This window comes from Schistocerca serialis, chromosome 4, assembly GCF_023864345.2.
Source record: "Schistocerca serialis cubense isolate TAMUIC-IGC-003099 chromosome 4, iqSchSeri2.2, whole genome shotgun sequence".
NCBI classification, from domain to species: domain Eukaryota; kingdom Metazoa; phylum Arthropoda; class Insecta; order Orthoptera; family Acrididae; genus Schistocerca; species Schistocerca serialis.
In genome coordinates, this window is record NC_064641.1 from 18601666 (window position 1) to 18615546 (window position 13881).

General features: G+C 46.2%; 1 protein-coding gene and 1 pseudogene across 2 annotated transcripts in view; both read left to right on the forward strand.

Moving 5' to 3' along the window:
- LOC126473532 (protein FAM135A) overlaps positions 1-13881 on the forward strand; it is a 572632-nt gene that overhangs the window by 120077 nt on the left and 438674 nt on the right. The window lies entirely within an intron of this gene.
- On the forward strand, positions 9500-9617 carry LOC126476746 (5S ribosomal RNA; annotated as a pseudogene).

Sequence of the window (13881 nt, forward strand, 5' to 3'; positions counted from 1 at the left end):
TGCAAGAAGCAAATTTGGTAACATCGAGCATAAATTTAGATGTTAGAAAGTGTTTTCTAAAGCTGTTTGGCTGGAGTGTAGCCTTCTATGGAAGCGAAACGCGGACGACAAACACTTCAGACAAGAGGGAAATGGGAGTTTTTTGAAATGTGGTGCTACAAAAAAAATGGCTCTAAGCACTATGGGACTTAACATCTATCGTCATCAGTCTCCTAGAACCTACAACTACTTAAACCTAACTAACCTAAGGACATCACACAACACCCACTCATCAAGAGGCAGAGAAAATCCCTGTCCCCGCCGGGAATCGAACCCGGGAACCCGGGCGCGTGATGTGGTGCTACAGAACAGTTCTAATGATCAGATGTATGGATCGGGTAACTCATGAGGACGCACTGAAACGAATTAGGGGAGAAAAGGACTGTCGCGGCATGGGTGTCGGCATGGCAGTACATCCATGGTGGAACCTGCCAGAACCTCAGTGATTCTCTTCCTGCACGATCGCGGTGGAAAGGTGGTTGTTCAGGTTTATGAAAGGTGCTCACGTTGATGTGACACGTCCGTGTACAATTTGATGTATTTACTTAAGTTGTGGTCTTCCTCCAGTTCTTCTCCCATTCACGTATACCTCTACTAGTGTTTTTACGAGCCCATCCTCTTGTAGTATATGACCTATTTGAGGTCTCCCATTCTGTTAAGGATTTCTACATGATCTTGTCAATCCAATTGATTTTCGGGATGCGCCTGTAACAGCACACCTGGGACGTATGCAGTCTTTGCCTTTCCTCACTCCACAGTATCCGCGTCTTACAGCTACACGAGTAACGCTCGTTGTTTCAAATGTTCTCCCATCTGCCAGAGAGCAAGATGCATAAAAAATAAGCAGATTCATTTTCTTCTGAAAATGCTCCTAATTCTGCCAACTGCCTTGCCGCAGTGGTGGTAACACCGGTTCCCGTCAGATCACCGAAGTTAAGCGCTGTCGGGCTGGGCTAGCACTTGGATGGGTGACTGTCCGGTCTGTCGAGCGCTGTTCGCAAGCGGGGTGCACTCAGCTCTTGTGAGGCCAATCGAGGAGCTACTTGATTCAGAAAGTAGCGGCTCCGGTCGCGAAAACTGATAGCGGCCGGGAGAGTGGTGTGCTGGCCACATTCTCCTTTATATGTGCGCCCAGTAACGTCTTTGGTATGAGGATGATACGGCGGTCGGTCGGTACCGTTGGGCCTTCCAAGTCCTGTTTGAATGGTGTTTGTATCATTATTTTAATTCTTGCTCATTGTCTTCTGGACGCCCAATTTTATAGGACGTAATAAAATAAATGGAAATAAAAATGACAGTTTTGGAAACAATACGCAGGGAAAATATAAAAAGAACGAAAAATTTATCCTGTTAGAAAGTCACAAATAGACCCCGATACTGAAGGAAATGGAACTCTCGTACGTAAAAGAGCATCAAACGTCTGGTTATTGTATACAATGTTAAATATTTGTCGTAAAGTGTGTAGCCGAGGAAAAGTTTAGAATAGGTTCGAAATTATTTTTAAAGTTGGTTGGAAGTCTCTCTCTCTCTCTCTCTCTCTCTCTCTCTCTCTCTCTGATTTAACCAATATGGGAAGGGTCCCAGAAAGACAAACAATGCTGAACTGGTTCTTCTTCTTCATGTAGCAACGTTCTTTTTCCATCCTGCAGCAAAATTATCTCATCCTGTCCGGCCCCGTTAGCTGAGTGGTCAGCGTGACGGAATGTCAATCCTAAGGTCCCGGGTTCGATTCCCGGCTGGGTCGGAGATTTTCTCCGCTCAGGGACTGGGTGTTGTGTTGTCCTAGTCATCATCATTTCATCCCCATCGACGCGCAGGTCGCCGAAGTGGCGTCAACTCGAAAGACCTGCACCAGGCGAACGGTCTACCCGACGGCAGGCCCTAGCCACACGACATTTCATTTCATATCTCATCCTGCGCCGTTTTCTACGAAGTCGAGAAAATTGAGCATCGAACGTATTTGCCAGATTAACGCCATGACATATACAGGGAAGGCACTCTGCAAGCTACAGTGCTTGCAAGATGAATTTGTTAGGTAATGATTCAGTGCACGGAAGATAGGTTTTGCAAAACTTGACTAACATTAATGTCTTTCTCTTAAAGCTTGTTTTTTGAGTAACCCAAAGTTAAGCCGAAAGAGAATCATTCCATTTACGTAAATGCTGGAAGTGGTTGTAGGAGTATAACAGGACAATGAATAATTTCTTATGTTCCCAGGTCTGTATTACTGTACATTTGTTGAACAGTAATTTCCGATAAAAGAAAATTGCAGATTTTAATCTGTGTAACTTGCATTTGATCCACTCAGCAGTAGAGCCGAGTGGTACTTAAACACCGAAGAGGTAATTTGGTGCCCGAAATTCGGATAATACAGAAGTTATATATAAACCAGAAAATTGGAAAGTTCTCTATATGTGGCGTGCAGTTTCCCCCGTGTGTAATTTGATGGCGCGGTCTGCCCACCTATTTCTCCGCCGCACATCAGGAATTTCCTGGAAGTCGGTAATTACCTTTCCAGAGTTATTTCGCCGAGTTGTTGGATCTGCCCACGCACCTGTTAGCAGCTGGCGAGGTGGATAAGTTTTCATCACGTTGCTCGTTGCTGCACCACGTCAGCTCCCATGATATTTTACACACATTTCTACGCCGTGTGCACTTCACTAACAGCTCAGAACACGTGCTTGCATATCTCATTAAGAAGTTATATTATTTGCTCATAACTTAACGATGAATGACAGTTTGCCAGTATCTGGATCTTTCGATTGACTTTCGCAAAGGTTTCAATATTCAACAGATAAAGCTTTCAATATTCGGTAGACAGACCACTCGGTCTGCGTGCGTCATACAATTTACTCGGCAGTTACACGAGATTGCTATGAATAACAGCATGGTGAATTTCTTGATTTACAGACGGGTCGTTTGCAGATATATGAAACATCTACATTTACAGCTGTGTGTCAGTCGACCTTACGGTGTGTGGTGGAGGGTACTTTCTGGTACTCTATCACCTATCTCCCTATTTTATTGGCAAAAGGCACGTGGGAAGAATGGCTGTCGGTCTAGCTCGGTATTAGTTGTAATTTATCGGATATTCTCGTTGTTGTCATTACGCGAGACATACAAGGGAGTAAGTAATATGTTGTCAGACACTTTCCAGAACGTACTGTGTCGGAATTTCAGTAACAAACCTCGCCGTCGTGCACAGCGCCTCTGTTGCAGCGTTCGGTACCGGAGTTCTCTGTGACGCTCTCGCGCCGACTAAACGATCCTGCGACGAAACGGTCCGTTCTTTCGTTCTTTCTAGGATCTCCTCTGCTTCTCTTAATTCAAGCCGGTGAGAGTCCCAGACTGAAGAGCAATACCTAAGAATCGATTTACAAATGTTTTGTGAGCCACTTATTTCGTAGACGAATTAAAACTGCTTCTGACTTTTTCCCATGAATCTCAGCCTGCCATTTGCTTCCCCCCCCCCCCCCCCCCCAACTTAGTTTATGTCGTCATTTCAGTTCAGGTCACTCTGGATGGTTACTCCTAGTGTTTTGTGGCAGTTGCTGTTCATCACCAAATTTGTAATCGAACAATAATGGATCTCGTCGCCTATTTATACGCAGTATGTCATTTGTTTACGTTCAGGGTTATCTACCAGTCCCTGCACTAATCTTACATGCACTGCAGGTCTTCTGGATTTTGTCACAGTCTTCCTAAAGACAACAACATCGTCTGTGAATAGCGTCATGGATCTATAGACATTTTTTTAATGAAACACTAATTTTGAATTGAAAAGTAAAAAATTTCATTCAAATGCTCTCTATGCATTTTGATCACCTTTCTGGCAACTTGTGGACACCACGCGAATAGAAATGTTCGTCTTTTGAAGCAAAACAATCAGACACCCAATTTTCGACTTCCTCGAAGGAATCAAAGTGTTCCTCAGCCAATGCGTGTCCCATTGATGAAAACAAATGGCAGTCTGAAGGGGCCAAGTCTGGTGAATACGGCGGGTGGGGTAGCAGCTCCCAGCCAAGTCTTTTGATTGTATTCTGAACCAGTTTTGCTTTGTGTGCAGGTGCATTGTCGTGTAAAAAAATTACTTTGCCATGTCTTCTGGCCCATTCAGGTCTTTTTTCGATCAATGCATAGTTAAAATAGATCATTTGTTGTCTGTAGCGATTTGTATTCACAGTTTCACCGTGTTTTAGGAGCTCATGATACACTACACGTTTCTGATCCCACTAAACACAGAGCATTGTCTTCTTGCCGAATCGATCTGGTTTTGCAGTCGATGTTGATGGTTGTCGCAGATTAACCCATGAGTTTTCCCGTTTAGGATTCTTAAAATCTATTTTTCATCGCCAGTAACAATTAGATGCAAAATTGATTTTCTTTCATGTCTTTAAAGCAAAATTTGACAAACGGTTTATCGGTTTTCCATCTGTCTTTCATTCAATTCATGTGGCACCCATTTTCCACACTTTTGGATCTTTCCCTTAGCTTTCAAAGGGTCAGAAATTGTTTGTTGTGCAACATTTAGCATTGCTGCCATTTGCTTCTGACTCAAAGTATCATCTTCATCCAATATTGCTTCCAATTCGGCGTCTTCGAACTTTTTTGGTGGTCTTCCACGTTCTTCATTTCTTACATCAAAATCATTATTTCTGAACCGTTGAAACCATCTTTTGCATGTTGCTTCTGATAGAGCAAGATCACCATATGCCTCGACAAGCATTCGATGCGACTCTGCAGCACTTTTTTTTTCAAATGAAAACAAAAAATTAATGCTTTCCGCAAGTCATAACTTTCTGCTACAGAATTCGACATTATTAACACGATGAAAACATATGATGATGTTTGTTCCATGACTTGATGTACACTAAATATCTTTGACTGATGTCATACCAACCAAACAAAAAAAAATTAAGGCTCGTTTACAACAAATGTTCCCTATCGACACATTTGTATCTTAACGCTCATTTCCTACCGGTACACCTAGTATAGCACTCTCTTGGGGTACTCCTGTAATTACACCAGTCGTCTCGTGCAGAGCAACACGTTGAGTTCTATGTACTAGAATATAATTGCACCAGTGGTGTATTCTGATTTTTCATTTGGAAAATACGTTTCGAAGACCTGTTCGGAATATTTGTCGTGTATTATATCCATTAAAAATGATAAGCTATAGTGCTTGTGCCCAAAAAGCTTTTTTAAGAAGTCGTTTGTGGCTAAGCATTGAACGTCGAAGGGTAAACGGCCCGAAAAGCCAGGAAGGTACATGGACTGTAAAATATGGTACTGTGTACACATCTCAGTTCCGGATATAATTTTCTAACTTTGTTGTAATACTCTTTCGTTTCCCTGTAAATGTGACATCCGTGGGCGCGTTCTTATCCGACGTGTTGATCTACAGTCACATCGGAAGTGCACTGCAAAAGTTTCTTATCATTCTCACAACATTGTTTCCGCATAATTGATGTATTTGTGGCACTATAGAAATGGCCAAGCTAAGCAGTGGACGTCATGATAGAGGATCTCGGTTAAAAAGAAAGCATACTGAACACAGAAGTGTTTTAGTCAGATAGGTCCTACGTAGGAGAAGCATAACGGATGACCTCAGTGCCTTGGATTTCTGGATTTGACTGTAGAGGACTGATTGTTCGCTACCAGCGTCGACACCGTGGCGGTACGGCGCCCCGCCCTGGCGTGGGTGGAATTCCGTCGAGGCGTCGAGACTATTAGGCTTTCGTCCTTAATTGTATAACAGCGCAGCAACCGCAAACGTACAGCTTGTGTCTAGAGCAAATGTATCTAGTGTAGTGACAGCACACGGAACAATGGGGAAAATGCTAAACACACCGGGTCAAGAAAAATAAAACTTCCTTATGCAGAGTGGGTGCCAGCAAAAGCTTAACATGCGTCAAGTGGACAGTGTCAGTGAAAACAGTAAGACACGAACAAGAGGCCTGACAGCTTTATAACCTGCTTCCCCCTCCCTCAGGAAGTGTGATTGACGTGTGGGAGATGTTGTAGACTGCACCATAGGGATGCGCTTCGACCGCTGAAGCTTCGTCGTTCGCTGCGCCGGGTGCTGTATCAGAGACTCACAAACTTGATGTAGACGAAAATCATCAGATGCTTTTAATCCACTTACTTTCGTGTGAGAGGTTTAGCGACCATCATGCATGATACCCAACCGCTGACATAATCCTAGCTTGCACGATCTGTCGCAGATAGCAAGAAACCGCTGCTGCCCTTACTACCCAAACTGACACTGTCGCATAGGGTTTTTTTTTCCCTTGGCACTTGCCTTGGCACTTTTTCCCCTCTACCCTTAAAACCGCTCTCCTTTCAAGCTTGACTCTGTCGAGCTTTTATGGCCACTTCTACCACCCAGATGCGCCCGTATTAATGGGTAACCCTACCCAGACGTACGGATAACATAGCAGTTCCTCGCTCGTAATCAGGGACAACTTAAGGGATTGCAAGCTGCACATGAAATTAAATATCTTCTCCCATGGAGAGTTTATGTACATTCGTATGAACTGTTTCCCAAAAGACAGTGCCCCATTTATGAATTGTTTAATCTTTACCTTAAGAAAATCGCTGATTAACCAGAAGATCGTCAAGACAACACTACAGAATAAATTAATTTATTAGTTATATTCCTTATTACTCCCCCCCCCCCTTCGTAAATAATCTAAAAGAATTCGTTTTCTTGCCACGAGGTGGAGTTATGATCTCAGGACGGGTCGTGAGTCGTGCTAGGGTAGCTCAGATGGTAGAGCACTTGCCCGCGAAAGGCAAAGGTCCCGAGTTCGAGTCTCGGTCCGGCACACAGTTTTAATGTGCCAAGAAGCTTCAGCTTCTGTGAAGTTTGGAAGGTAGGAGACGAGGTACTGGCGGAAGTGAAGCTGTTAGGACGGGTCTTGAGTCCTACTTGGGCAGTTGAGTTGGTAGAGCACTTGCCCGCGAAAGGCAAAGGTCCCGAGTTCGAGTCTCGGTCCGGCACACAGTTTTAATCTGTTACGAAGTTTCTTATAAGCGCGCACACACCGCTCCAGAGTGAAAATTTCATTTTGGAATCAATATTCCATTTTGAAGGTCACGCACGTAAGTGGTGTAAATGTGGTACCTGGTGTCTCCCTTGCACGAAAGAGTTCACCTCATTCCAACCATAGCTCTGATAATTCTAATAGACGCACCACGCTTTTAACAGACACTCTCGTGGACCAGCGCCCTGAGGAAACGGTATGTGCAGCCTTAGGTGTAAAGGTTTATCTGATCTACTCGTATGCGTGTTGGTGGTGATGACGATGACGAAGAACCAAACCGTCGGGTAACGTGAACCCCGTTCTCGGACGTCATCCTTGCCACGTGTTCCCAAAATATAAACTATGGTCCGACAGAGGACACATGATTTATCAGTCTGAGTCGTGCATGGTCGTGGCCTGTCTGTCTGGCAGCAGCTTCTGCACTTTTTAAGCAAACAGTCTGAGCCGCTTCAGAGGACATAACAAGACGACGCCAGCCTGCCGCTTGGAATAACGTCGGCTGGGCAAGGGAACGTTCAGCAGAATACCTCTACCTGTTCATTGGAAGCACGTACAGGGGATAGGCAAAATAATGTGAACACCTGTACTCACTTGGGAGTGGTTATCAATAAGGGGTTGGACCCCCATTTGCCCGTTACACAGCTGCGATTCTTCTTGGAATACTGGCGTATAATGATTGTATGGTCTCCAGTGGAATGTTACGCCACTCTTCGATCAGAACCTCTTCTAACTCCTGTAGTGGCGAGGGAGGCGGAAATCTGCTCCGGAGTCTGCGCTCCAATACCGCCCACAAGGATTAAACAGTGTTCAAGTCCGCTGGCCAGGGAAGACGCTGCAGTTCAGTTGCATGTTCCCCACATCACGATTGTACTGTTCTGGCTGTGTGAATGGGTGGCCGGCCGCGGTGGTCTCGCGGTTCTAGGCGCGCAGTCCGGAACCGTGCGACTGCTACGGTCGCAGGTTCGAATCCTGCCTCGGACATGGATGTGTGTGATGTCCTTAGGTTAGTTAGGTTTAAGTAGTTCTAAGTTGTAGGGGACTGATGACCACAGCTGCTACGTCCCATAGTGCTCAGAGCCATTTGAACCATTTTTTTTTTGTGAATGGGTGCATTATCGTCCAGAAATACGGCATCATTGTTGGGAACAACATTTGAATCATGCGTGCACCTGATCACCTAAAATGCTGACAATCTATGGCGGTAACACGGCATTTGAGAGTAAGGATGGAACCAGCGGATTACCATGATGTGGCTGCCCACACCATCACACTTCCACCTCCGTGCCTAACCGTCGGAATCAAGCAATTAGGACTGTAGGCTTCTGTTGGCGCTCTCCAGACGTAAACCCGGCCCGATGATGGAAATAACGAAAACGTTGACTCGCCGGACCATGTGACGTGTTTTTGCACTGATCAGCCGTCCAGAATTTATGCTCCTGACACCGTGTTTTACGCTTCTTTGCGTTGCTTGTCGTCACTAATGATTTCGGTATAGCAGCTCGTCATTGAATATTCACTTTATGGAATTTTCGGCGGACAATGTCATTAGATACGTGGTTTCGAAGATGGCTATCGAGCTCCGCAGTCACTTTAGCTGCCGTAGTTACGTTTTTTTGCCACAGTTCGTGTTAGCGTGCGAAGACCTTTCACTTTGTTTTGATTTGCGCCCACTATCACATTTACACGGTGACGTCTTTCCATGTTTTGTGTAGGCTGTCATGAGTGACGGAACAGTTGTTCTTAAAACACTCAGTAAGTTGGCTGTCTTTGTTACTGCTGGTTACTGCTCTATTCCTCTTTGGAGCTGTGTTAGGTCTTTCATTGCACGTCGACCTCGCCCTCTGAACGCAAGTACGACGTGTGCACTACTCGTAAACAACCCGCACTGATGCCTGGTTCGTACTGAACACGCACAGCGCAGCGTGACACGTGCCTTACCTACATCCTGTTGAACGCATTCCTGACGCCGTCGAACCGCATTTGTGCTTCCCAGACCGAGGTCTGTGATTTGTGGAGGGCGGTCGCGGATCATGGTGGCTCCCCAGCTGCCTCGGTGGCTCCTGAATTCGATGCAACGACTGGCCGACGCAGTCAGGACAAAACCGCATGCTACGTGCTACTTGGTAGGTGTCTAGTTGAACTGATCATCACTGTACATCGTATCAGCTCGAGATAAAGAGGGGTCTGTTTATGTAGCTTCGTGGTCAAGAGACGTTATATTCTGACAAATAATGCTATTACCAATTTGTAGATTTCCTGTTTTAGTAAGATTCCAGCGACATCCTGGTCGCTACGTACAGAATTGGACAAGAGTGTAGGAAATAAATTGGGCTAACATTTTGCAAGGCTATTTTTTTTCTGTTTGTATCAATTAGCGACCACAATATTTTACACCAGGTAATTAATCAGGGTCTGCCAACGGCCTTGCCGCAGTGGTAACACCGGTTCCCGTCAGATCACCGAAGTTAAGCGCTGTCGGGCTGGGCTAGCACTTGGATGGGTGATAATCCGGTCTGCCGGGCGCTGTTGGCAACAGGGGTGCACTCAGCCCTTGTGAGGCAAACTGAAGAGCTACTTGATTGAGAAGTAGCGGCTCCGGTCTCGCAAACTGACAAAGGGCCGGGAGAGCGGTGTGCTGACCACATGCCCCTCCATATCCGCATCCAGTGAGACCTATAGGCTGAGGATGAGATGGCGGTCGGTCGGTACCTTCGGGCCTTCATGGCCTGTGCGGTAGGCCTTTAGTTTTAGTTTAGTTTTTAATTAATTTCGGTCTACAATAACCATCAATACCTGAGAACAAACAACTTGTGAATCACATGGAGCCAAAATATGGTAGAGTCAGAAATTAATAAACCCAAAGGCGTCGTCGTTTTGTGTGAAATTGCTTGGTCTGAATAGTTTGTATGTGGTACTTCATTTTTATATTACTACCAGACTGCACCATGTTTACATATTTTGGCTCAAAGTCATCGAAAAAACGTCTGTATTCAGGTCTTCAGGATAGTGATCAGACGCCGAAATTAATTACCTGGTGTAAAATACCGTGGTCCGCAATTGGTATAAGTATAAACCAACCTTTCTTGGATCACCGCGAGTGTTGCTACTCGCCACTCGTGTTGTAAGTAACTCTCCAGCCTTCACGTGATCTCGTCGAGAAAAGCAGCTAAACGTCCCGAATGGTATTTGAATTTATCACGCACTTCAGAACGGAAAATTAAAGGTCGTCAGAAGTTTACAGTAAACCCGTGTACGCGAATATACTTGCACAAAATCGTTGAAGAGAAGAGTAATCAAAATCATTGGTTGACTGGACAAAAGGAAATGCGAGACACAGTACGTAATCACAAACAACTGACTTGTTAAAGGGTTTTGAGGAACCACGATGTACACGTAGTACTGAAGTCAACAAAAGCGGTCCATAAACAAACACGAATTCCGCTAGAGAAGCGTTAACACACAGTTACAGGAAAGCTAGAGCTCTTTTCCATTAGAGAGTACAAACGATTTAGCTGCAACAGGCCTACACCGTTCTACCAGGGAAAGCAAAGACGGCGCAGGTCTACCCATCAGTAAGCAAGTTAGTTTAGCGACGTCACACAAATCAAAATAGAAAAGATAGACCTGGCGATGTTTGGCAGTGTTTGGATGGCGCCACGATGTAATAGTCTCTTAGCGATTTCTTTGACTAGTTTAGCTGTTGTACGTAAGATTCTGTGCGTGTGTCTCTGTTAACTGATTAAATGCCATTATGAAACTTGGTGGCAGATTAAAACTGTGTGCAGGACCGAGTCCAGGACTCGGGACTAATGCGTTTCGCGAACAAGTCCAGTCGTGACTCGCGCTTGTGTAGCTCAGCTGGCAGGGCACTTGTCCGACAAAGGCGAACGTCCGCAGTCTCAGAGGCTCGGTCCGGCACGCAGTTTCAATCTACCAGGTCGTTTCATATCAGCGCACACTCCGCTGCAGAGAGAATATTTATTGCCTACCTGCAATTATGTATCTGCGTAGCGATTCTTACCAATTTATCAATGCGTCTTTAGTGGCCTGAAGTAGTAGCGTATTTTCACTGAGATGCAGCACGTTCAGCTTATTATTCGACAAAAGGTGTCGTAGACTCAGCTGCATCGTGAACTAACCTCGTCTCGTGAGTAAGTACACTCCTGGAAATTGAAATAAGAACACCGTGAATCCATTGTCCCAGGAAGGGGAAACTTTATTGACACATTCCTGGGGTCAGATACATCACATGATCACACTGACAGAACCACAGGCACATAGACACAGGCAACAGAGCATGCACAATGTCGGCACTAGTACAGTGGCTATCCACCTTTCGCAGCAATGCAGGCTGCTATTCTCCCATGGAGACGATCGTAGAGATGCTGGATGTAGTCCTGTGGAACGGCTTGCCATGCCATTTCCACCTGGCGCCTCAGTTGGACCAGCGTTCGTGCTGGACGTGCATACCGCGTGAGACGACGCTTCATCCAGTCCCAAACATGCTCAATGGGGGACAGATCCGGAGATCTTGCTGGCCAGGGTAGTTGACTTTCACCTTCTAGAGCACGTTGGGTGGCACGGGATACATGCGGACGTGCATTGTCCTGTTGGAACAGCAAGTTCCCTTGCCGGTCTAGGAATGGTAGAACGATGGGTTCGATGACGGTTTGGATGTACCGTGCACTATTCAGTGTCCCCTCGACGATCACCAGTGGTGTACGGCCAGTGTAGGAGATCGCTCCCCACACCATGATGCCGGGTGTTGGCCCTGTGTGCCTCGGTCGTATGCAGTCCTGATTGTGGCGCTCACCTGCACGGCGCCAAACACGCATACGACCATCATCGGCACCAAGGCAGAAGCGACTCTCATCGCTGAAGACGACACGTCTCCATTCGTCCCTCCATTCACGCCTGTCGCGACACCACTGGAGGCGGGCTGCACGATGTTGGGGCGTGAGCGGAAGACGGCCTAACGGTGTGCGGGACCGTAGCCCAGCTTCATGGAGACGGTTGCGAATGGTCCTCGCCGATACCCCAGGAGCAACAGTGTCCCTAATTTGCTGGGAAGTGGCGGTGCGGTCCCCTACGGCACTGAGTAGGATCCTACGGTCTTGGCGTGCATCCGTGCGTCGCTGCGGTCCGGTCCCAGGTCGACGGGCACGTGCACCTTCCGCCGACCACTGGCGACAACATCGATGTACTGTGGAGACCTCACGCCCCACGTGTTGAGCAATTCGGCGGTACGTCCACCCGGCCTCCCGCATGCCCACTATACGCCCTCGCTCAAAGTCCGTCAACTGCACATACGGTTCTCGTCCACGCTGTCGCGGCATGCTACCAGTGTTAAAGACTGCGATGGAGCTCCGTATGCCACGGCAAACTGGCTGACACTGACGGCGGCGGTGCACAAATGCTGCGCAGCTAGCGCCATTCGACGGCCAACACCGCGGTTCCTGGTGTGTCCGCTGTGCCGTGCGTGTGATCATTGCTTGTACAGCCCTCTCGCAGTGTCCGGAGCAAGTATGGTGGGTCTGACACACCGGTGTCAATTTGTTCTTTTTTCCATTTCCAGGAGTGTAAGTACAGCCACTTTCCTCTTCAAACTGGTGCTAGTTTTTAGCTCGCAGTGCATGTAAAATTATGGCTTGTTGTTAACGTCATTAAATTTGATGACGTGAAGGAGAAAGGAGTGACAGTGCCATAGGAAGAGGGGAGGGAATACGCAAGCAAATGTTGATGTCAAGGAAGACTGTGATAGGCAGTTGGTAGACGATAAGAGGAGTGGGATTAAAGTAAAGTAACTACCCCAAAGACGAAGAAGCAAAGTGCACGCAATAAATATCTCATTCGCACAGTGGACAAATGTATTGTTAAGAATCAATCTCGGCGACATTAGGAACAACAGAAGGGTATACAGTCTGTGAAAACTCCAGTTTTTGTCGCACAGAACTGCTCTTCAAGGATAGCAACGAAACTCTGACGTTCGATTTTAAAAGGTCACAGAATTAACAAGTCATTACATGTGCGAACGAGATGAGGACAATTTCAAAAAGGACAGACGTAATAATCCAGTTTGTACGAAAAAATGGAGCATCATAGTCAAAGCGGCTAGTGATTTATTCAGAGGATATGCAGATTCATATTGTAAATGATTCACTAGGAATAAATATTATCACAGTTATAAAGTGCGAATATTTAACAGTGTGTGCTGGTCGGTTCTCAATTACTGTGCTGTGGGTACACGTGAAGTGTGTGACAGCGCTTCGCTTTGTCGGACAGCACGCAATTACTGCGCTGCTTCGCTTCCCTGTTGCTGTGGCCTGAACGGGACGGTGTTGCCACCGTAGAGTAGTCGTCAGTTGCTTTGCCGAATGGTAAATAGACTGCATTCAGCAATATAAAACACTTACCGCAGCTCACGAACCGCATAAGCGCTTCACCATGTAACTGTATTACATTGTCTGCAGTGTTGTCGTTTATAGACTGTATGGGTGTTTTTGTTATAGACTGTAATGTGTGATATCTAAGATTTTGAGTAGTTATTTAGTGTTAGAGGAGGAACAGCTCAGCTCAATACCGTTTCTTCCAAATCCACCAGAAACAAACGCGAAGTAATTTTATTTAAAAAAAGCGGATAAAGTGTCACTAGAAGCCTTCCTAAGAGACTATTTCCATTCCTTCCGAACTGACTATGCAAATGTAGACGAGATGTGGGCCGGCCGCGGTGGTCTAGCGGTTCTAGGCGCTCAGTCCGGAACCGCGCGACCGCTACGGTCGCAGGTTCGAATCCTGC